The sequence below is a fragment of the Oryctolagus cuniculus genome, chromosome 11, assembly GCF_964237555.1.
Source record: "Oryctolagus cuniculus chromosome 11, mOryCun1.1, whole genome shotgun sequence".
In the NCBI taxonomy this organism is placed as follows: Eukaryota; Metazoa; Chordata; class Mammalia; order Lagomorpha; family Leporidae; genus Oryctolagus; species Oryctolagus cuniculus.
Genome location: NC_091442.1, coordinates 47,106,074 through 47,129,092, shown reverse-complemented (window position 1 = coordinate 47,129,092; position 23,019 = coordinate 47,106,074).

The following is a 23,019-nucleotide window of genomic DNA, read 5'->3' as shown; positions in this document are numbered from 1 at the left end:
GGTGCCTAGAGAAATGCACATCTCGCTCCACCCCGTGCCCCCGAGGGCAAGTCCTACGCACAGATGTCCCACGGTCTGCAGATGGATTCTCAAGCATCGGCCAAAATTGCTTTCTAGATTCAGCCCAAAGGCAGAGCTTCCCTGTGATTGCTTTGTGCCTGCTTCTCAGCCACACCTAGGGCTTCATGACATTGCAGTTTACACTCAGAAAACAAGCACCTAGAAAAAGACCTATTTGTTGAATGACTGAACTAACAGCCGAGGGTCCTTAACGCTTCATAAAGTGCTTTATATATCCAAATCATCAGATTTCAAGCTTCTGTATAATCCTATCGAGTATCTCTATTCCCATTTTATGACTGAAACAGGAGATTCTCAAAAAGGGAAGTGACTTGTTCAAGGTCATGCAGCAAAGCAAAAGGTATTCAGCAACATACAGAAGGCTACGTAACAAGTCAGCAGGTGTAACAGGAGCAGTGCTTTCCATGAGCATCCATTCAACAGGGAAGACAATGATCAGCTTCCCCCTCTGTCCTCAGGGTTGCATCATTTCCTGCTCATATTAGAGCACGCACTCCCCATGAGCACTTCTTGGGAAAAGTCCTGAAAACTCCAGGAAGAGAGCCCTTTTACAATCTCCCCAGCCGCTGAAGCTTCATTTGACCTCGATCCATTTTGAAGGCTCCTTTAGAAGGACTCTAGGGTAGACAGTTGTATTTCTGATGATGTTGACGTTAGGTCTTTAGGAAAACTTCCTGAAGGCATTGGGTAAGACTTCATCGCTTCCAAGAATCTGTCTCCTGACTGAGCACAGAAGGCCTTGAACTTTCTCCCTGCTGGAGGAATGAGCTTGGCTCACACAACCAGAGTGGGAATATGGACTTGCATTAGCCCAGGTCTAGTTTGCACACAGCAGTCCAGGAGCTGACAGGCTGTTGAGGGCCCCTCATGATTTATGGTGAGGTGTGAGAGCTAAGGGAGTGTGATTTCCATTCTTCATTGCATAGCTAAGGAAAACAGACACACAAAGAGACTCCATGACTCACCCACCGCCCACCACCAAGGAATATCAGAGTTCCAGAAATCACACTTCCAATCGATGCTGCTGACAAGCTCACACATTCACAACTTGACACACTGAGGTTGCATTTTTCTCCTGCACCAATCAAGATACTGTTGCCTTGGCAGTGTCTCGGAGTGGCGTCTGTTATGGTTATTGGTGGAATATTTTAAATTTTCCTCTCCTGGATCAGTCCCTCTGTTATGCAAGCATCCTGCATTGTCTCCTATCTTTTTTTTTTTTTTTTTTTTTTGGACAGGCATAGTTAGACAGTGAGAGAGAGAGAGAGAGAGAGAAAGGTCTTCCTTCCGCTGGTTCATCCCCCAAATGGCTTCTGCAGCCAGTGTGCTGCACCTATCCGAAGCCAGGAGCCAGGTGCTTCTTCTTGGTCTCCCATGCAGATGCAGGGCCCAAGCACTTGGGTGATCCTCCACTGCCTTCCTGGGCCACAGCAGAGAGCTGGACTGGAAGAGGAGCAACCGGGACAGAATCCGGCGCCCCAACCGGGACTAGAACCCGGGATGCTGGCACCGCAGGTGGAGGATTAGCCAAGTGAGCCGCGGTGCGGCCTCATTGTCTCCTATCTTAAGAAATCTCCATTTTAGCTCTAGATCCCCCTGCAGAATATGAGAGGTTCTTGCCTTTTGCTCCCAGTTTCTGTTGAGCATACTCAAAACAAGGATATGTGAGCCACGGTCAAGTGCCCTTGTCACTCAGTCAATTGCTTCATGCCTCTGGAGTCCCACGCACTGCTTTAGACACTGGAGACAAAACAGTCAGACAAGTCCATACCTACGATAGCCTTGGTGTTGCATCTGTGCTCATGGCCCTGTTCTGCCTTCTCAACCTGTTGTTACCTGGTGCACTGAGGGTGCCTTACTCCTTAAACACTTTTGACGCTTGGTTTCCACTCTCTCTGTTCTTCTTCATGGTTTTATTTGTTGGTGTTCCCCTTCCTCTCCATAATCTCTTTTATTTTTTTAAAGATTTATTTTTATTTATTTGAAAGAGTTACAGAGAGAGGTAGAGCCAGAGAGAGAGAGAGAGAGAGAGAGAGAGAAGTCATCCATTCCGCTGGTTCACTCCCCAAATGACTACAACAGCCAGAGCTGTGTAGATCCGAAGCCAGGAGCCAGGAGCATCCTCCAGGTCTCCCACGTGGGTGCAGGGGCCCAAGAACTTGGGCCATCTTCCACTGCTTTCCCAGGCCATAGCAGAGAGCTGGATCGGAAGTGGAGCAGCCAGGACTCAAACCGGTGCCCATATGGGATGCCGGCACTTCAGGTCAGGGCATTAACCCACTACGCTGCAGTGCCAGCCCCATACAAGCATCTACGCTTAACACACCCAAACCCCTTGCCCTCTTGCTTCTCCTTCTTTGTTGCCATCAACCCATTCTTCCGGCGAGCTATCCCAGAAATCTCAGGCATCTCTAACGCTTCTCTTTCTCATACCCCACATCCAATCCAAAAGCAACATTTATTGGAGCTGTCAGAATCTGCTCTGTGCTGCCCCTGACCAGGCCTCCACCATATCCTGCCTGAATGATGTCAACAGCATCCACGTGCCCTGCATCTTATCCACCCACATCCATCCTCCACCAGGAACCTGAAGGGTCCTCAGGGAGACAGACCCCTGCTGCAGGTGACTCCTGGGTTCAAGTTCACTTCAGCGTCTTCTCACTGGACACCAAAGCTGCCCTGGGCTGGGGGTGTCCCGCCCCCCTGAGATCATCTTCCTGTCTGCATCCTGCTCACCTCTCCAGTAGTGTGGGGTTCTTGTGGGAGTGCCTGTACCACTGCCCTTGCAAAAGACCCTTCCCTCGAGGGTCTGTAGAGGTCGAGCCCGCCCACCTTCAGGTCTCTGTGGAAGTGTCACGGTCTCAGTGAGGTCTTTTCTAACTGCTTTACTTGAAATGGCGGCTTCAGGGCTGGTGTTTCACCTAGTGGTTAAGGGACATGTGTCTCGTGTCAGCATACCTGGGTTTGATGCCCCGCTCTGGATCCTGACTGACTTCCTCCCGATGCAGACCCTGGAAGACAGCAGTGATGGCTCAAGCAATTAAGAGACCTGGTTTGGGTTCCAGGCTCCCAGTGTCACACCCCAATCCTGGGTCCTTGTGGATACTTGGAGAGTGAAATGGCTGCTGGGAGCTCTCTGTCTCTGCTTCTCAGTCTCTATGACTCTAAAATGAATGACTTTTTAAAAAAGATTGATTAATTGATTTATTTGAAGGGTGAAGTTACAGAGAAGAAGAGGCAGAGAGAGAGAGAGAGTGAGAGAGAGAATCTTCCATCTACTGGTTCACTCCCCAGATGGCATGCCCAGGGCTGCGCCAATCCAAAGCCAGGAGCCAGGAGCTTCTTCCGGGTCTCCCACTTGGGTGCAGAGGCCCAAGGACTTGGGCCATCTTCTACTGCTTTCCCAGGCACACTAGCAGGGAGCTGGATCATAAGTGGAGCAGCCAGGACTGGAACCAGCATCCATGTGGGCTGCTGGCACTGCAGGCAGTGGCTTAACCTGCTAAATCACAGCACAGTCCCTGGTAAGTGATTTTTTTTTAATTTAATGAAATGATAGCTTTTATGCCCACCCCAACTAGTCTTCCAAATCCTGTGCTCTGCTTTGTCTTTTCTTTCCAGCAAGAGTTCCTATGTCATGACACAAGGTGTGTTACTTTATTAATGGCTTGTTGGTCGTGTCCCCCAGAACTGAACTAGCAGAAGGATTCTGTGGCATGAAATCTCTGTCTTATTTAGTCACTGCTGCCCCACCCCCAGCACCTGGCAGGTGCACACCAAGTGGAATGGAAACCACAGAAAAGTTATATCACTCTCTATCTCACACTACTGCCAGTTTAATAGTTACATGCCCCTTGTTTCATGTATTCATTTATTTATTTTGCTTATTCTATTTCAGACTTTTCTATGCATCCTGTAGATAATAGTTTGACCATGTTTGCCAGTTAAAACTGTTATGTAGCATTTTGGGAACTCATGATATCCCATCATGTGGCGCTATAGTAATTGAATTTGGCATTTCTTTTGCTGTTTGAAGCAATGCGCTATCTTTCCATATATGCCTTCCACACATCTGTATGTGTCCTTAGGAAAAGTCTCTAGAAATGGAATCATTATTGCCTGGTCAAAAGTTATCAACATTTGTTTTCTCAGCAAGAGGTAAAGCCCCATGAATGCTATGTATCTGGAGGAATTTCAAGCTGCCAGACATGTCTTTAAAATAGCATGGCCTCACTCTAATCTCCATGCTGTCCAGAGCTAAGATATGAGGCCATGAGAATCAATGTACGATAAGGTCCTGTGTGGACTAAATAAGGTCACCAGGGATTCAATTTTCCCCACTGTAGGGTAAGGCAAGAAAATGATCTCACCTATTCAGAAATAATTCCTACCTCACAAATGGAAACAAACAGGACTTTGTGAGCCCCCTCAGTAAGGAAGCATGAAGTCACAAGTGTCAGGTCCAGGTTCCAGCTGTGCTATTCGTTGGGCTCAAGCCACAAGACAGGGTTATCTCTGTATCTCAGTGGTCCTTATTTTAAATGACAACTTGAACCCAGTGAACCAATGTTTTCTTTGAGCTCTGAGAAGCCATGAAACTTTGGCTTTCACAAACACCCTATTCAGTTTCTTAGAGAGTTCAGAATACATCAACCCAGTCATTCCACCACCAGGGATTTACCCAAGAAAAAATGAAAGCATTTATCAGCAAGAAATCTTACACCAGAATGCTCATAGAAACCTTCTTTATAATAGCCCCAAACTGCAAGTTACCTGAATGTCTACCAACCGGATACATTTAAGGACTCATACTCAACAATTCAAATAAGTTAACTATACGTGCACACAACAACACAGACAGCTATTAGAAACAAGTTGGATGAAAGAATCTACTACATACTGTGTGATCCCTTTTATATAAAGCTGTGAAATTAACCTGTTGAAGACTTTGGTTGCCTTGGGTTGGAGCCGGGGTGCTTGACTGGAGGTGATGTTTATGTAAATGTTCAGTATCTTATATCAAATGATGATTGTACAGCTAACAAAACTCATCAAATCTAAGACTGAAGAACCATATCTTATATTGTGGGCAAATTATATTTCCCCCAAGTATATTTTTCCAGCTCCACCCCATTCCTAAGCAATGAGTTCAAATGTGGGCTTGAAGAATGTTGGGCAGTTGAAGGCACACTGCCTGCATTTTGAAGCATGTGTTTGGGGTATTTGGTGCACCTGGACATGGGACTATCAAGAGCTCTGGCCTGAAGTTCTGAATCCAGGCCCAGGTTCTAAAACTTCCTGCCTCCTTTGGGCCAGATCCCACATCCTGACACTCCACAGTCTCATGCAAATGTATCAGTGAGAAGTTCACAGTACATAGGGACTGCAAAATGGAACTGAAGCTCTCTGATGCCTTACAGCCCCCAGGTGAGTGGTGTGCAGGGTTTTTTTGTTTTGTTTTGTAGGAGAAATACCAAATGCAATTCTAGAATGGCTGTAGCGAGGAAGATTCGCCAAGGCCCAGTCTTAGCTGTTGGCTTACAGAAATCCCGGAGCTGCCAACGTGCTTTATCTCAATTTTGCAAGTGTTAAGTGCTGGAACCTGAAGCCAAGAACAATCCTTTCAGAGTACAAGAAACACATGTTTCCCAGCCGACGGCTGGGGGTGGGGTAACCAGAGCTTGTGACCTTTGGGGTGAAGTCTGCACAGCTGTGTGAGTATCTGGATAATTCCTTACTGGGAAGGAGACATAGGGACCGGAGATAGAAACTCTAGACAAATAAATACCAATCTAAGTAACTCAAGTAGCACTGAAAATCTACCATGTGTCTGAATTCTTCCCCCCAGGAAGGGAGGAGCCCACCTGGAACTAGGACCCCTGTGTTTCCATTGGCTCTCGGTTGACGCATGTGAGCCCTGGGTCACAGCCACTAGACCACCACTGGGAAATAGAATGAAGAAAGAGGGCGTGGTCAAGTGCTGAACGTGAGACACCCCCCCCCCCCAATCTGGGCTAGCGTTGGAGTTGTGGGAACCCAAGTTTGCACCCCATCAGACAGTAGTAGAGGTAAAACAACCCAAGGCTTGCAGTTGACACCTGAATGGGGGTGGGGAGAGCAGGCAGCCTTGGGAACCGAGCTCCTGGCTGGTGGCACCTAAGGCCATGTCCAGGTAGACGGTGTCAGAACCATCTTGGACTAGAGGACCCTCAGCTGGCGCCTGCTGCGAAAGGGAAGGGTTGCTCACTGGGGAGAGCAATTGCCCCAGATTTTGAGGTCACACAGTGATCTGTCTTGATTGCTGTGGTGTGCAAGCTTGGCTTAGATACGTGTATTAAGCAGCAAATAGATAATATTTTTATATAAACAAAGGGGGTGGACACTTAGTCTAGTAGTTAAGACATCAGTTAAGATGCCCCTGTGCCCCACTGGAGTGCTCGGATTGAATATCCTGACTCCAGCCTCTGGCCACTTGCAGATTCACAATGACTCCAGTAGTTGGGTCCCTGCCACACATGTGGGTGATCTGGATTAAGTTCCCAGCTCCGGGCTTTGGCCCTGGTCCAGCAATAGCCATTGTGGGCATTTAGAAGGGAGAGAATAGATGGGAGCTATGTGTGTGTGCGTGTGTGTGTGTGAGTGTGTGTGTGTCTATGTATGACTATCTCTCAACTAAAGAAATAAAATTTAGAATAAAGTGAAACTATTACCAGCCTTAGAACTCCTTGTCTCTCCACAGTTGTCAGTGTAACTATTCTGATGTCTCACAGACTCCTACCCATCCCTACTAAGATAACAACATTGCCCTACATTGCACATTTCTCCCAGCTGAGACCGGCAATGTTTTCAGGAGCTACACCCAGCAGCGCCTCCATGGCCACACACTGGGAGCAGCCCAGTGACTCTCGATCCTGCGGGCTAAGGGGTCTCACGGTGTGAGATGAAAGACCCCTACCTTCCTGGCTCATCTCTCTTTCCCTTGCGTTCTCTCCCAGTTGCAAAATCCACTCTCCCCCACCCCCAAGGGGGCCTGAACATAGCCTGCACATGTGGCCTTTGGATGTTGCTGCGTTTTAGTTTTTTGAAGACAAGAGGAGAAGAAGCAGTTCCAGAGGCCTGAGTGGTGTCAGCGAGGAGATGTTGACCTGCAGGATTGCAGATTTCCTGGTAACAGGGCCAAACGCCAGATTCCCAGGCGTGCAGACGGCCTGTGTGCTTTGCTGTGTGGCTCTTCTGAGTGATGGAGAAAATAGGCCACCTGTGCACTTCACAAAGCCTTGGTTTCCCTGGTGTGAGGGAGGGACTGTGCAAGATGACCCCTCCACTCCCACTTCTGTCCTCCGAGTACAGAGAAGGTGGAGCACAGGTTCCTCCCAGGGAGCAGTGATCGCGCTCAGATCCAGTGGCGAGGAGCCCAGGGAATGGGAGGTGGTGGCTCTGCCGGAGTTACTGGTTTAACTATGGATAAGATGAAGACAGAATAGTGCAGGAACATCCTTGTCTAAAAACCGGGGCAGGGAGGGGGGGCTGCCGCTGGGGCGTAGCGGGTAAAGCCGCCGCCTGCAATGCCTGCATCCCATATGGGCACCGGTTCGAGTCCTAGCTGCTCTACTTCCGATCCAGCTCTCTGCTATGGCCTGGGAAAGCAGTAGAAGATGGCCCGAGTCCTTGGGCCCCTGCACCCATGTGGGAGACCCGGAAGAATCTCCTGGCTTCTGTCTTCGGATCTGTGCAGCTCTGGCCATTGCGGCCAATTGGGAAGTGAATCAATAGATGGAAGATCTCTCTCTCTCTCTCTCTCTCTCTCTCTGCCTCTCCTTTCTCTGTGTAACTCTGACTTTCAAATAAATAAATAAATAAATCTTTTTTAAAAAGATAATGAATGTATTTAAGCCCCCATGAACATATTACTAACCTAAAATAAAGGCAAAATTAGCCTATTGAATACAGAAAAATGTACCCAAAAGATAAACAAAAGCACATAACAAAAGCCACAGATCACAAAAGAGATAGAACAGAAGCAGAAAATGAAATAGAGAAAATATCCAAACCTACAATACAAGAAAAATTAATCTACAGGGCAAAGGGTATGACGAATGCCTGGAAATTCATCAAAACTAAACCAAAGCCTGGCTCAGTTATTGCAAGTCAAGGAAGAGGAAAAAAAGTTTGCAAAATCCAGCAGGGTGAATAAATTATAAAGAAATCTGAAATCACCTCCTCTAGTTTCTCCACCTTAATACTCAGCTTCGGAATGTTCTGGAAACAGTGAATACCCAGTTGGTATTTACAGAGTGTGAGGCACTGAGCTGAATACTGGAGAAGCGTTCTCCCGCCTGACACTCAGGGCATCTGTGCCAGGAGTGCCTCATCCTTGGCTCTCCAGAGGCATTCGACCCCCAAAGCCACCTTGATTTCTGCTCCAGAAAAAGTGCTACCCTGGTAATGATTAACAACTGGCTCTCCTGTGATGAAGCCGGTGGAGTCAACGCCATGGCTCATGTCAAGTACTTTCCTGTCTTCTGGGTTCCATGATCACTGTGTTGCTAACTAGGCCCCCAGTCTCCTTGTTCTTTGGGTTTGTCCATTGGAGAGCAGGACCCAGAGGTTGGTGGGTAGCATGGGTCATGATGTGTCCCTCCAGCTCCCTCCCTGCCAGTTGTACCCCTTGATGGAAGGTTTCAGCTGTCCACACCACCGTCCATGTCTTTGGCCTTAGCAACTAACTACTCTTTCCCACCAGACACTCAAGCCCAGAGGGCATGGTGGAGAAAGCCCCTCTGTTGTCAGTAGCTATCACCTTGCAAATAGTCCTCAAATGACCAACTTGAGCATGCCTTCTCTTTCCTGCTATGCCTGAGACATCACTAGTGTTGCATTTTACAGATGAGGAAATTGAGAAATGAAGAGATTCATCAGCTTGTCCATGTTTGTACGAGTTAGTAGGTGAGCAAATGGTCAAACCACATAGCCAGACCTAAGGTCTCAGCTCTAAACCAACCCTGAACTGTCTCTACCCAGAATGCTTGGGGAAAATGGGACTCAAGAATGTTCCATCCAGGCCGGCGCTGCGGCAAACTAGGCTAATCCTCCGCCTTGCGGCACCGGCACACTGGGTTCTAGTCCTGGTCGGGGCGCCGGATTCTGTCCCAGTTGCTCCTCTTCCAGGCCAGCTCTCTGCTGTGGCCCAGGAGTGCAGTGGAGGATGGCCCAAGTGCTTGGGCCCTGCACCCCATGGGAGACCAGGAGAAGCACCTGGCTCCTGCCTTCAGATCAGCGTGGAGCGCCGGCCGCAGCACACCAGCTGTGGCGGCCATTGGAGGGTGAACCAACGGCAAAGGAAGACCTTTCTCTCTGTCTCTCTCTCACTGTCCACTCTGCCTGTCAAAAAAATTAAAAAAAAAAAAGAAGAATGTTCTATCCAGCAAGTTCTCTTGCAGGTGTGGACATAGAAGCAGACATTATCAAACATATTAATTGGATAGAATACAGAGTGGATCAGCCTGTTTTTAAATATATTTCCTGAAAATAAAATGAAAACAACCAGAAGATGCAAGGAAGCATTGTCACAAAAACACCACTAATGAACTCAAGCCCATTGATATTTTCAGTAAAACAAAACAATAAAGAAAAGTGTGACTATAGGAGGGAGAAAAATGCTGAATGTAGCAATGGAAAATTATTACCTTTTTTAAAGATTTATTTATTTATTTGAAAGTCAGAGTTACACAGAGAGAGGAGTGGCAGAGAGAGAGAGAGACATTTTTCCATCTGATGGTTCACTCCCCAACTGGCCGCAATGGCCAGAGCTGCACTGATCCAAAGCCAGGAGCCAGGAGCTTCTTCCAGGTCTCCCATGCAGGTGCAGGGGCCCAAGCACTTGGGTCATCTTGCACTGCTTTCCCAGGCCATAGCAGAAAGCTGGATGGGAAGTGGAGCAGCCGGGTCTTGAACCGGCACCTATATGGGATGCTGGCACTTCAGGCCAGGGTGTTAACCCACTGCGCCACAGCGCCAGTCCCGGAAAAAATTATTATATTTTTACCAACAATAATTAGTGGTAGAAGATGAGGAGTGAGATAACATATAAGTATATTTACTTTTTTGGAGAAAATACATATTGCCTATATTTAATAAGTCAAGAGAAAGATTAGTTCAACAAATGGTCAGTAAGAGTCTACTAAGCTTCGCATGTGTCTTAGACACGGAGAGATGATGCTAACAATGGTAGTCTCTGCCCCCAAAGAGCTTCCTGGCTACCATGGGATGTCAAATGCCACCTGAGTAAGTGCTCTGAAGGGGAAAGTCCGTGCTGTGAAAAAGAAAGGCAGAGGAGACCAGCCCTGCCAGGGAAGTCAGAGGTTGCTTCCCAGAGAAAGTGACCACTGCTCTGACACTGAGGGAGCACCAGGGCTGGCTGCTTGGGGCTGAGCAGAGGAGCAGAGCCTGTGGAATGCAATGGCAGCCCTCAGGGCTGCAGGGCCACTGGCACCTGCTGGAGGGAAAGCAGAGAGCACTGCAAGGATGAGGCTCAGGTGTGGGCGGGGTGCATCACAGATCTGCATCACCATCACCTCCCCATGGTGGTTTTGAAAGGTGTCTAGAAGTTCTCTGACATTTCTCACATCAAGGTGGTGTCTAGGTCCCCTCCCCTTGCATGTGAACTGGACTTGGAGACCCATTTCTTATTAATGCAAGTGAGGAAATGGTGCAAGGTGACTTTCTCAGGTTAGGTCCTGAAAGGAAACAGCCTCCACTGTATTCTTTCTCTCTCTCCCTCCCTTCTACTCTCCCTCTCTCTTCCCCCTTATTCCCCCACCTCACCATGCACTATGCCACCTCTTCCTCTCCCTTTCTCTTATTCTCACTCTCTTCCTTCCTGTCCTGGTCTGGGTACTTCTCACTCTCCTTTCATTCCCTCCCTTGTCATCTCTCCCTATATATTCATGTTTCTCTCTCTCTCTCTCTCTCTCTCTCTCTCTCTCCCCCTCCCTCTTCCTCTCTCCCCTTTGCCTCTCCTCATCCTCCCTCCCCCTCTCTCTTGTTCTCTGTGCTCATCCTTGGAAAGCAACTACGGTCACACAAGGAAGCCTGAGCTGCAGAGAGACTCACAGAGGTGTCTCAGCTCCCAGCCTCATTAAGGCTCAGCCAACGTCAAGCACACACACGAACCAGGCGTCAGTCAATTCCAGACCCCAGCCTGTGAGTCCTACCCCTGGGACCTCAGGTGTCACGGAAGAGAGGTGAGCCCTGACATGCAGAAATGATCAGACATAATAAACAACCAGTGGTGTTTCGAGCTATGAATTTTAGCACAGTTTTAGATGTAGCAAGATGATAGAATTCCTAAATTGTTTTAAGCAAATTTAGATAAATTATTTAAAGTTATAAAGGCCTAAAAGTGTGCAAGTGGCAAAAGCCAGGAATAGGTACAGGACTGTGGAAACCAATGTGACACTTCTGCTTCTTTCACAATGTGGAATCAACAGACATCACCCAAAGTTGATAAATCAAGAAACAAAGTTTTAAAGTATATTCACAAAATAATAAGCCATCTACAGAACAGAAGGCAAAAAAATCAATGATCACAGCACAGAAAAAGTCACTGTAGAAATAATATTCAATTCTGGATGTGGATACAGAAATTATAAATTAAATAGTAGGAAATTTGGATCACCAGAAAACTAAGGAAATAAGGCAGTTTGGGCAAGTGTTATAACAAGGAACCCAATGCCAGAAAACTTCTTAATGGATAGCACATTGGAACGAACCAAGGAAGCAAATGGATAGAAGTTTGGGTAGAAGAGATGACCGTATCCCCAAATCCCTACCTCACTCTTTCCTGGAATACAGCCTTCAGATAATCAAAGATTTTTCCATACTAAAAAACATAAAAGTGTAGATGAATTTTAGGCAATACCTTGGAGTTAGTAGGCTTTTCTAGGGAAATCATACATCTACAAAGCTATTGAAGAAACCATGGTGAATGTGCAAACTTAAAAAATAAAATCATGATGTAGGCATTTGGCCTAGCAGTTAAGATGCCAGCATTCTGTTTTGGAGAGTCTGGCTTTGACTCCTGGTTCCTACTCTCGACTCCAGCTTCCTATCCAGGCAGACCCAGGGGTGCAGCAGATGATGGCTCAGGTAGTTGGGTCCTTGTCACTCACAGGGACACCTGTATTGAGTTCCTGGTTCTTAGCTTTGCCTAGCCCAGCCCCAGCCATTGTGGGCATTTGATGAGTGAACCAGAAGATTGAACTCTCTCTGTCTGTCTCTGTTTCTCATAGAGATATTTTCAAAATGAACAAATCAATAAAATCATAACTAAATTCAGAAGACAAATGACAAATTGAGGAAAAAAATGCAGCACATGAAGATTTTATTTTCTTAAGTCATGGAAAGTTCAAATGACTCAATAAGAAACATCACACAACCCCTAAGGGAAAATGTTTAGTGAATATACAAAATCATTTACAAGAAAAGAAATACATACAGCTTACAAAAATATTACCAAAGCTGGATCTCACTCATGGTCAAAGGAATGCAAATGCTAGCAGTAATGAGCCCCTTCTGTTTTTTTGCATGGGGAAAGTCTAATAACCCTGACTCAAGATGAAGAAGGAGATGCTGTCCAACGAGAAGACATCTCTGTGCTCCTCAGTAAGGCAATTTGGCAGCATTCTAAACACATGTGCTTTCAACCATGCTAATCTTCCCATGAAAATCTGGTCCTTGTGTGGCACATTTGTTTTCTATGACAAGTTAAGAGAAATTCTTGCCTTGGGGTGGTGAGAGGATCGTAGATTGTTCTTCACCCCTGATCATTCACACCGTTTCATCCCTGGGAACCAAGACTTTGGCACTTTCTAGATATCATTAGTCTTTCCTACGGTCCCACGTGAAGGTCTTTTTCTTTCAAACTTTGCTTGATAGCAGCAGCTCTGAGGCTATGACTTGGGCCAGTGCAGGTTGGAAATCACCAAGGCTAGGAAGCAGGTTGATGAAAGTCAGCAGTCTTTCCAGGGTCAAGGACTGGGGAAGTTCAAAACCAACCAACGAGCCAGTTTTAAAGTTAGCTGTGCTTCCCCTCAAAGCGTCTGTCTAGCGAATTTAAACACTTGGCTTTAACTCAAGTAGCCCAAAGACTGCTGGGGAGAGGCATTGTTGGCCGGTGTTCTGGGAGAATTCAGCTTATTTCGGTAATGCAGATGTACCTCTGGAAACAGAATCGAAGGACGCAGCCCCTGCCGTGGGTATCCGAGGCTGCCACCTTCTGCAAGGTTTGGTCCCGATGTCACACGAAAGTCACTCTGGCGCTGGTGTATTTGGTTGCTGTGGTTGGAATGTTTGCCTCCTTGCAGAATTCATGTTGAAACTGAATCTCCAAGGCAACAGTAGGAAGAGGCGGGGCCTTTACAAGGTGGATAGGAGGGCGTGGGACCTAACATCTGTATCCTCATAGAAGGTCTCGAGGGACTCTGCTTGACCCTTTTTTGCCCAAGAAGGTATCATCTTAGAAGCAAGGAGCAGCCATTACTGGACACTGAATCTGCCAGCAGCCTAATCTTGAACTCACCAGTCTCCGGAACCAAGAGAAATAGTTGTAAACCTGGAGTGTTTTTAAAGTAATCGGTCTAAGGTATTTTGTTACAGCCGCAAGAACTGACTAATGCAATGTTCTTATTTCTGTGTGTGACTTATTTCACTTATGTCCTCCAGTGCCATACATTTTGTTGCAAATAATAAGATTTCGTCCTTTTTATGGCTGAATAGTATTCAATTGTGTGTATACTCCACGTTTTCTTTACCCATGCATCTGATGATGGACAGCTTAGTTGATTCCATGTCTTGGCTATTGTGAACGGTACCACAGTGGTACAATATCTCCTTGAACAATGCTTTTGTGTGCTTTGTATGTATACATAGTACTAGGATTTCTGGATCATACAGACAGAGAGAGCAGACAAAGAGAGAGAGAGATCTATCTTCCATCAGCTGGTTCACTCCACAAATGGCTGCAACAATCTGAGCTGGACCAAGTGGTGCCAGGAGCCAGGAACTTCGTCTGGGTCTCCCACGTTGGCACATACAGGTGGCCAACACTTGAGCCACCTTCCATTGTTTTCCCAGGCACATTTTCAGGAAGCTGGATCAGAAGTGAAGCAGCTGGGCCTTGAACTGTTGCCTTTACGGGATGCTGGCATTGCAGGTGGAGGCATAACCCACTATACCACAATGCTGGCCCCCTGTTCCTAGCTTTTTAAAGAAATTGTGTGTGAGAGTTTAAAAAACATCTGAGCACAGAATGGTGATTATTAGAGGCTGGGGGTGTGGGAGGGATAGAGAGAGTCTGTATTAAAAAATAAACAGGGGAAGCTGGGCGTGGTTCATTAACTGTGACACATTTATCAAACTAATAGAAGATGTTGATAATAGGGGAAGCTGGGTGTGAGGTGTATGGGAACTTTATACTCATTTCCAATTTGGTTTTGTAAATTTAAAACTATCTGAAATATAAAGCTTATTTTAATAAAAAGACAATGAACTTTTTAAAGATTTATTTATTTGAGAGGTAGAGTTACAGGGGAGAGAGAGAGAGAGAGAGAGAGAGAGAGAGAGAGAGAGAGGTCTTTCCATCTGCTAGTTCACTCCCCAGATAGCTGCAATGACTGGAGCTGTACCAATCCAAAGCCAGGAACCAGGAGCTTCTTCTAGGTCTCCCATGTGGGCTCAGGGGCCCAAGGACTTAGGCCATCTTCCACTGCTTTCCCAGGCCATAGCAGAGAGCTGGATCAGAAGTGAAGTAGCCAGGACTTGAACTGGTGCCCATATTGGATGCCGGCACTGCAGGCAGCGGCTTTACCTGCTATGCCACAGCACGGGCCCTAGCTGTGACCTTCTGAAAGGGAGCTCCTCTTCCTGTGGGCCCCTGGTAAGAATCATCCCTGTCGCTGACCTGACCACCAGTGTCATCTCAGAGCTTTAGAGGTCAGCCTTAGATCAAACAGGAAAATTACCTGTCATCCTCTGCCAAACACACAGGTACAGCCTGGAAAATGGACTGTTCCCATGTGTGAGGTCACAGCGATGGTTCATTGCCACTGCCTGCTTATGACACCTTTCCAAGAAGATTGATGAGAACGGCTAAAAAATGTGATAAAATTTTCCGCTCCTCACACATGGCCTCGGGAGCCAGCAGGTGCCCCTGTAGCCACACCAAGTTCCCCGCTCGCAACGTCACACTGCCCTGCCTGTTACAGTGGAGCCTCAACACAGGCCTGGGTGGGCTGGGGCCGTGCCTGCTATGGTGGGATTTGTAGAAAGTTCTGCCTCTTTCATGATGGCTTCTCTGCCCACTCTTATTCTTAGTGAACTTGGTTCATCCCAGCTGCTGCTTCTGTCTCGGGTGAGTTACGTAAGTCAGTAGGCTTCACTCACGGCTAAGAATGTCAGAGTGCCTCGTGTACTTTCTATAAAGGAGGTGCTGTGGTTTCCCCATGGTTTGTCCTCCAAAGCCTTGTGTGCTCTAAGCTTGGTCCCCAGTGTGATGGTGCTGATGGGTAAAGGAACCTTCCAGAAGTAGAGTCTACTGGAAGTGTTGGGTCACAGGAGTATCACATATAGAAGGGATTAATGCCCATCTCTTAGGAATGGGTTAGGTCTCTTTGGATTGTCTTGCTACCCAGAGAGCCTGGGACACAGCTCGAATTCCTCATGAGCTGGGAGCTGCCCAAGCTTGAACTTCACAGTCTCCAAAACCATAATCCAAAATAAACCTATTTGACTTATAAAGTGCCCGGTCTCTTGCAACTTTGTTATAGCAACACAAAACAGATTAAGTGGGTAAGTAGGATTTTGGGCTGGTAGTGATGCGTGTTGTTGGGCTGTGTCTTAACTGTCGGTGTGTGAATGGTTTCCTCCCCACCCCCCATCCCCCTCCCCCTCCCCCCAGAAAACTGTGAGCTACTTGAAGACGGGTGTGGTGCAATCCTTTTCATCCTAAACAGCATTCTGGTAGGTTCTCGGTAAAAACGTATTCATTGCCTGGAGATCAGAGGAGCGAGCGACTCTTTTCTTCTCTATAGTCCCAGGTAGCAAAATTTCCCTGCACTATTGAAGGAGAGCAACCTCCGGTATCTCTTCAGTATCAGGGATGTGCACATGATGGGAACAGAAATCAGAGAACCCAGAGTTGTGGACCTGATGCCACTGGGGTCCTCTGATCCACTGTTACAATGACAGCTGCTTCCCCGATGCCTCCCAGCATCCACTCCCGCTGACTCTGGACTTGACCCTGGGACTTGCTAAGGCAAAGACGAGGGAAGCACAAGTGTTTGGAGCTGAGATGCTTTTGAGGCATCCTGGGTGAGCCAAGGGAAGACCCGCAGAAGTTCCCCCCCAACCTCAACCACCACAGAACTGGAAGGAAGATGGGCGTGGGAGTACAGTGAGCCACTAGACATCAGATGGCTTCTTCCACAGCCACAACTCGCTGGCCACTTGGCTCTGTTTCACACCACTGGGCTGGCTGGGTGCGTGCACCTGCAGAGACTAGCAGTTGGCTTGTTCCCCTCTCCCTAGCCTCAGGAAAGCATCACTCTTCTCTGTGCTCTAGCTCTGGCCACGTGCACGTTAATGTGTGTTCTCTAGGGAGACAGAGTGCTGCCCTGGATTCCACTGGTTTCTGTTCCTACCTCCGGGGTCACAGAGGGGAGCTCTCAGGAGAAAGAGACAGGCGGGGTGGAGAGGGGTGGGGCAGAATGAGCAAACAGCCCACGTCAGGGCTCCGTGTATCCCCTGACTCATCAATGAATGGCACCTTTGGAATTCCTTCCTTAGCTTGGTCCTGGAACGGATGAAACTGTTCATGAACTATCTTATCAGACGCTGACGTCATCAGCTGTTCCCGTCTATTTGGACAGCGCCCATCACGGCTGGCCCTTCAGTGCCTGTCACTCATGTATCATTTCTCTTCACGCCCACAGTCCTCACAAGCCTGGCTCTTGGCCGTCCGCAGGAAACCCTCCCTCTCTCGATCCTGCAGGGTCACCCCACTGACCCCGGCTGGATGGGCGGAAATGTCCAATGCTAACCAAAGCCTGGGACCAGCTCTAAGAAACTTCCCTCCCATTCCTGTCTCAGCTTCTCATCTGTCTTTCACTTGTGAGCAGTTGAAACGGATTAGCCCCTCGAATCCAAGATGGCTTTGTGTGAGAGTGGCACAAGTACCTCCATTTTTGTGTGTGAAGAAAAGAAATTGCAGGCATCAGAATATAGCCAGGGGATGGCGCTGTGGTGCAGCGGGTTAATGCCCTGGCCTGAAGCACCGGCAACCCATATGGGTGCCGGTTCAAGACCCCGCTGCTCCATTTCCAATCCAGCTCTCTGCTGTGGCCTGGGATAGCAGTAGAAGATGGCCCAAGTCCTTGGGCCCCTGCACCCACGTGGGAGACCTGGAGAAAGCTCCTGGCTCCTGGCTTCAGATCAGCACAGCTCCGGCCATTGTGACCATGTTGGGGAGCAAACCATCAGATGGAAGACCTCTCTCTGTCTCTCTCTGCCTCTGTCCTGATCCTAGGATGGAAGCAGCTTGACGGGAATAACTTTGAGAACATTTGTCAAATGCTAACTTTACCATCTCTTGAAGCAGAGGCTCCCATCCTGCCTGGGAGCAAACACTCATACTCTATTCTTATTTTTTTAAGATTTATGCATTTATTAGCAAGGCAGGTGGACAGAGAGACACAGAGATCTCCCACCCACTGGTTTACTTCCCATACAGCTGCAATGGCCAGGAGCCAGGAACTCCATCCAGGTCTTCCACGTGGCTGGAGGTGGCAGGGGCCCAAGCACATGGGCCATCTTCAGCTGCTTTCCCAGGCACATTAGCAGAGAGCTGGATCAGAAGTGGAGCAGCCGGGCCTTGAACTGGCACTCATGTGGGATGCTGGTGTCACAGGTGGAGGCTCAATCCATTGAGCCGCAATGCTGACTCTTGTATTCTATTCTTACATAAAAATTCTGTCTTTATAAAAAATTTTAAGAAAATCTATTTTCATCTCCATGCCCATTGCATCAAGTTATCTCAATCTGAATTTTATTAAGGTAGGATTTAATATTTGGTGCTGGAAAACCCAATAATATAATATCTTATCCCTTTCTGTTTGGTCTGCAATCAGACATGGCTCCCCTACTTGCTGGAAGATTGTATAGGGTCTTCCTAGCGTGCGTGGAAAATGGCATTATATCATATGGCACGAGCCAAAAAGGAAGAATTTGGTAGTTACCTAAATGAGTTTAGTAATTCTGGAATCTTGAGCATAATACACACAGTCTGGAAGCCTTGGTTTCCTGGTCAGTGAAATGCAAAAGCATGACATAGCAGACCAGGCAGATTGGACCTGTGGATTAAGCAAAACAGCCCGTAGGAAGGCATGGTTCCTAGAAACAACCTACAGAGGGTAGCTGATACTGAACACTTTGTATTTAAGTCCCTCCCACCCACTAAGCCATGGCTACTGTGCTTTTGCTGTTCTCATTAATTATTCAGTCCATCTGTACATCGTATGTTCTGCCTGATATTGACAAAGCAGGAGAAGTAGAAGTAGAAGTAGAAACATGGAACAAAAAACAGGACTTCTCTGGGGTCTTTCTTCTCTCTTCAGCTCCCTTGCTGCTGCGAGTTCCATTAACTCTTGCTGAATACGACTTTCTCACACCTGGCAGGCCATGACGCCACCTGCAGAACATACACACGCGTTTCGGTCACCTGGCCACATCCTCATCCTTAAGAAATACCTCCTAAGAGATCAGGACTCACTGAGCTTCCCATTTGCCATATTTTTTAACTGATAGATAAAAATTGTATGCACCCATGGGGTACCACGTCATACTCTGATACACTTGTGCCTTGTGTGATGACTGCATTTGTGCAAAAATAACACATCTCCTCAAACATTTATTATTTATTTATAGTGAGAACATTCAAAATCCTCTCTGTGGGCTTTTGAACTCTATAATTAACACACAATTATTCTTAGGTGTTTAAATTTAACTGAAAAAGTGATCCCTGCTAAATATAAGATGGGGGCCGGTGCCGCGGCTCACTAGGCTAATCTTCCACCTTGTGGTGCCGGAACACTGGGTTCTAGTCCCTGTTGGGGCGCCGGATTCTGTCCCGGTTGCCCCTCTTCCAGGCCAGCTCTCTGCTGTGGCCAGGGAGTGCAGTGGAGGATGTCCCAAGTGCTTGGGCCCTGCACCCCATGGGAGACCAGGATAAGTACCTGGCTCCTGCCATCGGATCAGCGGGGTGTGCCGGCCGCAGCGTGCTGGCTGCGGTGGCCATTGGAGGGTGAACCAACGGCAAAAGGAAGACCTTCCTCTCTGTCTCTCTCTCTCACTGTCCACTCTGCCTGTCAAAAATAAAAAATAAAATAAATAAATAAATAAATAAATAAAAGAGTGGGAATAAGAGAGGGAGAAGATGTACAATTTGAGACATGCTCAATCAAACTTGCCCCAAATGGTGGAGTTGGAAATGTGCCAGGGGATTCCAATACAATCCCATCAAGGTTGCACGTACCAATGCCATCTCACTAGTCCAAGCGATCAATTTCTGTTCACAATTGATCACACTGATAGGTCTAAGAGTCAAAGGGATCACACAAACAAGACTAGTGTCTGCTAATACTGACTGATAGAATAAAAAAGGGAGAGAATGATCCAACATGGGAAGCGGGATACACAGCAGACTCATAGAATGTCAGATGTCCTAAATAGTACTCTGGCCTCAGAATCAGCCCTTAAGGCAGTCGGATCTGGCTGAAGAGCCCATGCGAGTATTTTAGGCATGGAAAACCAAGATACTCTGGCAAAAAAAATAAATAAATGAATGAATAAAAATAAGAAGACCTAAATGAAAGATCTCTGTGAGTGAGATCCCAGGGGAAAGTACAGGGCCATCAAAGAAGGAAGTACCTTTCTCTGAAGGGAGGAGAGAACTTCCACTTTGACTATGACCCTGTCGGAATAAGATCGAAATCGGTGAACTCAAAAGGCTTCCATAGCCTTGGCAACTCATGACTGAGCCTAGGGAGATTACTGACACCATAAACAAGAGTGTCAAATTGTTAAGTCAACAGCAGGATTCACTGTGTACTTACTCCTCATGTGTGTTGTCCAATGTGAAGTAATGCTATAACTAGTACTGAAACACTATTTTGGCCGGCGCCGCAGCTCAATAGGCTAATCCTCCACCTAGCAGCGCCGGCACACCGGGTTCTAGTCCCGGTCAGGGCGCCGGATTCTGTCCCGGTTGCCCCTCTTCCAGGCCAGCTCTCTGCTGTGGCCCGGGAGTTCAGTGGAGGATGGTCCAAGTGCTTGGGTCCTGCACCCCATGGGAGACCAGGAGAAGCACCTGGCTCCTGGCTTCGGATCAGCGTGGTGTGCCGGCCGCAGCGCACCAGCCGTGGCGGCCATTGGAGGGTGAACCAACGGCAAAGGAAGACCTCTCTCTCTGTCTCTCTCACTGTCCACTCTGCCTGTCAAAAAAAAAAAAAAAAAAGAAAGAAAGAAACACTATTTTACACTTTGTGTTTCTGTGTGGGTGCAAACTGATGAAATCTTTACTTAATATATGCTAAATCGATCTTCTGTATATAAAGATAATTGAAAATGAATCTTGATGTGAATGGAATGGGAGAGGGAGCGGGAGATGGGAGGGGTGTGAGTGGGAGGGAAGTTATGGGGTGGGTGGAAGCCATTGTAATCCATAAACTGTACTTTGGAAATTTATATTCACTAAATAAAAGTTAAAAAAAAAAAACAACAGAGTTACATAGAACAGTAGAGCCAGAAAGAGAGAGCTAGAGAGAGAGAGAGAGAGAGAGAGAGGTCTTCCATCCACTGGTTCACTCCCCAATTGGCCACAACGGCCAGAGCTGAGCTGATCTGAAGACAAGATCCAGGAGCTTCTTCCAGGTCTCCCATGTGGGCGCAGGGGCCCAAGGACTCGGGCCATCTTCTACTGCTTCCCAGGCCACAGCAGAGAGCTGGATTGGAAGTAGAGTAGCTGGGACTCGAACCGGTGCCCATAAGGGATGCCGGCACTGCAGGCAGCGGCTTTACCTGCTACACCGCAGCGCTGGCCCTTCATTCACTATTGCCTCTTCTTCTTCTCCTCTCAATCTGTTGTTCACCATTTCTCTCAGCATCTCGGGCTGGCAGGTGAGGCTTCTCCTCCCCATGGAATCGAGGCCTTCGGGGGCAACAGCACAGGTTCAGGTTTTCTGCTTGGCCTGTTTCCTGGAAAGACATTTCTCTCTCTCTCTGAGATCATGGCTCACCCTGGCCTCTTCTACCCCAGCCAGGCCGAATCCCATGGATCCCTGCAGTCCCAGGCTGCCCGGGTCCCTACTTGTCACAGAGTAGCCAGAGCCTGGGCACCTGGCTGTGAACTGAACACATCCCTGCGGCTGTGCCTGGGACTGGAGAACACTTTAATCGCCACCTCCATGTAAATGACATCACTGAGCCACCTGCTTCCTGGGCCACCTGCTTCCTCACCAATGTCCCCTAGGGGTGTCCCTGTCCCCAGCAGGCTAACTCGGTTACTCCTGTAACTGAGCCCTTGCAGCCCCCTCCACCCAGCGCTGTCACTTGTCTGAGCTCTGTGTTACCCTGGGCCTCCATGGTTTATGGACAAGACACTTACTAAGACTGACCTCTGTCCCGGAGCCTGCTGCCTCCATCCACACAACTGCAGGCCTGACCCTGTCCCGAGAAAACAGACTCAGCTTTGATCAGCCGCCCCACAGCTAGCCCCACTCCCCAGATGGATGCAATGACCAGCATTGGGCCAGGCTGAAGCCAGGAACCAGGAGTTTCATCTGGGTCTCTCACATGAGTGCAGAGGCCCAAGCACTAGGGCCATCTTCTGCTGCTTCTCCCAGGTCATTAGCAGGGAGCTGGATTGAAAGTGGAGTAGCCGCGACTTGAACAGAAGTCCATATGGGATGCCGGCGTCACAGGCAGTGGATTTACCTGCTACACCACAATGCCAGTGACAGAATATCCTTCCTTTTTAACAGGTGAATAGTATTCCATTTTATGGATATATCACATTTTGTTTATTCTCTCCTCCACCAGTGGCACTTGGATTGCTTCCACGTTTTGACTGTTGTGACTAATGCTGCCGTGAACACAGGTGCACAAAACTCTCTTCAAAATCCTGCTTCTGGGGGCTGGTGCTGTGGCGCAGTAGGTTAAAGCCCTGGCCTGAAGTGCCAGCATCCTATATGGGCGCTGGTTCTAGTCCCAGCTGCTCCACTTCCAATCCAGCTCTCTGCTGTAGCCTGGGAAAGCAGTAGAAGATGGCCTAAGTCTTTGGGCCCCTGTACCCACGTGGGAGACCTGGAAGAAGCTCCTGGCTCCTGACTTGGGATCGGCACAGCTCCAGCTGCTGCGGCCATCTGGGGAGTGAACCAGTGGTATGAGGACCTCTCTCTCTGTCTCTACCTCTCTCTATAACTCTGTCTTTCAAATAAATAAATAAATCTTTAAAAAAAAAAAACCCTGCTTCCGGTTCTTGGGGTACCTATCCAGAAGTGAGGATTAATGGATCATATAGTAATATTATTTTCTTTTGGAGGCAAGATTAGTTTCCATGCATTCTACATTCTTATCAACAATGCACAGTGGTAATAATTTCCATTTTTTGACTTATTTATTTATTTGAAAGTCAGAGTTATAGAGAGAGGGAGAGACAGAAAGAGATATCTTCCATTTGCTGGTTTGCTCCCCAGATGGCTGCAACGACCTGGGCTGGGCCAGGAACTTCTTCTGGATCTCCCTCGTGGGTGCAGGGCCTCAAACACTTGGGCCATCTTCCACTGCTTTTCCAAATGCATTAACAGGGAGCTGGATTGGAAGTGGAGC